Source organism: Glycine soja, chromosome 8 (genome assembly GCF_004193775.1).
Source record: "Glycine soja cultivar W05 chromosome 8, ASM419377v2, whole genome shotgun sequence".
Taxonomy (NCBI): Eukaryota; Viridiplantae; Streptophyta; class Magnoliopsida; order Fabales; family Fabaceae; genus Glycine; species Glycine soja.
The window spans coordinates 27,503,743-27,507,153 of record NC_041009.1 but is presented as its reverse complement, the minus strand read 5'-3'; positions in this window follow the sequence as shown (position 1 = coordinate 27,507,153).

Genomic DNA, 3,411 nt, shown 5'->3' with positions numbered 1-3,411 from the left:
GATGCCAAAGAATCAAGAGTTAAGCAAAGTTTCAAGCAAATATTCAAGAATCAAGTTTCAAGTTTCAAGATTTAAGATTTAAGATTCAAGAATCAAGAAGAATCAAGATCAAGATTCAAGACTCAAGATTCAAGAATCAAGAGAAGACTCAATCAAGATAATTATTAAAAGGTTTTTCAAAACATTGAGTAGCACATGAAGTTTTCACAAAAATATTTTACCAAAGAGTTTTACTCTCTGGTAATCGATTACCAGAAGATAGTAATCGATTACCAATAGCCAGCATTGTTTTTCAAATTGATTTACAAAGCTGTAATCGATTACCATAATCATGTAATCGGTTACCAGTGTTTTTAAAATGTTAAGATTTTCAAAATTCAAAATGAAGAGTCACATCTATTGATGTGTAATTGATTACACCTTTATGGTAATCGATTACCAGTGACTGTTTTCGAAAAATTCATTTCCAAAAGTCACATTTTTTCAAGTGACTTGTTTATGAAGATTCTTTCAAAAGTCATATCTTTTTAAGTGATTAGTTTTAAAGGAATTGCCAAGAGTTACAAGTTTAGACTTGAGTCGTCAAGAAACTATAAATATGTGACCATGGCATGAAACAATAAAAAATTATCTCAATCATCTCTTTCAATCATCTTTCAATGTTTTCTTTCATCTCTTTCAATAGTTTTTCTGTTTCATCTTCTCTTCATCTTTCTAAAAGTTTTTGTTCAAAACATTCTCTTTCAAGAAAAGTTCTTTGTTCAAAAACTTGTGCTATTCATCTTTTTCATTCCCTTCTCCCTTTGCCAAAAAAGAATTCGCCAAGGACTAACCGCCTAAATTCTTTTTGTGTGTTTGTCTTCTTCTTCCCTACTCTTTTACTTTCCGCTGTGCATTTTAATTTCCGTTTTTAATTTTGGTTAAGTTTCTCTTCTACTCCTTATTCACTTAACAACATAGTAAAAGCCTTAGAAGAGTAAATTTTTAATTAGTAAAGGTTTAGGAATAATTAATTCAACCCCCCTTCTTAATTATTGTGAGGCCACTCGATCCAACAAGTGGTATCAGAGCAGGTATCTTGTAGAAAGTCTAACAACTTCAAGATTAATGGCCTCTTTAGATTCTTTGTCTTTCAAAAGAATTTTCAGGAACAGGTTATTCCAAGATCTTGATGAAGACCAAGTCAATTTGTGTCTCATAACAAAATTTGATGAGAATAACAAAGAAGATTCTATAAGGAAGAAGTGGTACATAAACAGTGGATGTTCCAAGCACATGATGGGTGATGTATCCAAATTCACAACTATTTCCCCCAAGAAAGGTGGACATATTACATACGGCGACAACAATATTAGTAAAATCTCAAAAGAGGTAATATCTAAGTCATCTCTATGAATTAAGGTATGAGTAGTATTTTCAGTTAATTTATTTTTGTGGCTAATAGAAAATAATTGTTGAATTTTTTTTATTGTGTTTACAATGTTTAAATAACTATATTTAGTCTTAATTTTGAATATGTATGATTAATTGAATTTTTTCTGAATTGATTAATGCTTGAATTGTTTATGTTTTGTTTCTAAGATGATTATATTCTGTTGAAAAATAAAAAATGTTTTGACATGTTAGAATAATTGAATTAAGTAAATAATTACCATGACATGTGTTGATAATTGTTATTTGATACTTAAAATTTAGTGTTTAATTAATCGATTACAGTAGAACAGACTTAGTATTATAAATTGAAGATAAGTCCAAAATTAGTTGATTATGTTAAAATTTATTGTAATTAATTAACTATATTTAGTTTAAATAATTTCAATATACATGATTGATTTTTTTGTCTTTGATAATTGTGTCCAAGTAGTTGAAAGTTTGAAAATTAAAATATGGAAGTTATTGGAAGTTTGAAAATTAAAATTTGAAAGTTATTGGAATTTGAAAGTCGAAAATGGAAGTTGGAAGTTGAAAAAGGAAGTTACTGGAAGTTGAAATTTAAATTTAAAATTTAAAATTTAAAATTTAAAATTTAAAATTTGAAATTTGAAATTTTTTAAATAGAAATTATTGAGCTTAGTTAGTTGATTGTTAATTAAATTTAATTAAATTTGAAATGTTTGATGATTGATTGTGTTTGAGAGTTATTATGATTTTTTTTTTACATTTAAAAAGTTATGCTGATTATTTTGATAATATATATTTTTAAAATGATTATGCATGATTTTTTTATGTGATATGTGATTAGTCATTTATGAATGGTTATGTATGGTTTTTTATCTCTTGTATGATTCTTGCATAATTTTTAATACGACATGTGAGTTACTTGCTTAAGGTTCATTCATAAAGTTTTTCAAAATCCATTATGTTATATTTTTTCTTTTTTATATAAGAATTTTCATATATAAAGTAATTTTTTTATTCTGAAAAATGTGTTATCAAGCATGAGCATGATAAAGATATTGAGCATATAGGTTTCATAGAAAATAATGTTTACATGATTGACTGAGTTCTTTGAACTTTCTAAGTTTTTAAATTATCTTTAACAAATTTGAATGTTTAAAGATGCCTGTGATCTATATCCTTCAATCCTTGTATAATTCTTGTTTGATATGTTTGAATTACTTGATTGATTGTTCAAAAAAAAATTTATATGTTTTTCAAAATTATTATATTTTATTTCAAATAAAATTATTTTAATATGGTGAAAACTTCTATGTTAATAAAAAAAAAAAAACTCATCTTGGTATGTGTTGATAGTCAATTAGCACTTAGTCTTAGGAAAAAGGTGACTGTATTTTAAAATTTGTAGATATTAAAAACCAACCTGTAGACATCTTCACAAAACCACATAGTCTTAGACAAATGATTTATGTTTTGATGACTTATGACTTATTTGTTGTTTATGCACATATGCTTCTATTATAATATGAGGATAATTTATTATCTTGTTTGATTTCTATAAGTTTCTCTTTTCTTGTTTAATTATTATATTTTGATTTTAATCCTTGTATTTGGCTATGTTTTTATGACATTTGAATACTTAGTATTTCTTTTAATACTTGCTTAGTATGACTGAACATGATGATTATATTGACTTGCCCTTGGTTGTTTATGATTATGTGTTTTAAACTTAATTACTTCAATGATATATGGCTAGTGGTATGTACTTACATTTGGTATTATGTTTTATTTGAATATTGTGGATGGCTTTCTAGTTTATTTGATGTTATGAATGAAGTATTGTCTTTCTAAGTTTGATGAATGGTTAAGTTATCTTGTTTGATTGTTTTCTATTCTTTTGTATGATTAGTCATTTATGTATGTTTTATATGTCTTACGTACTTTGGCTTTTTGTTGATGCCAAAGGGGGAGAGAAATAGGGATTAAATCAAGAACTCACATAAGTAATTAACA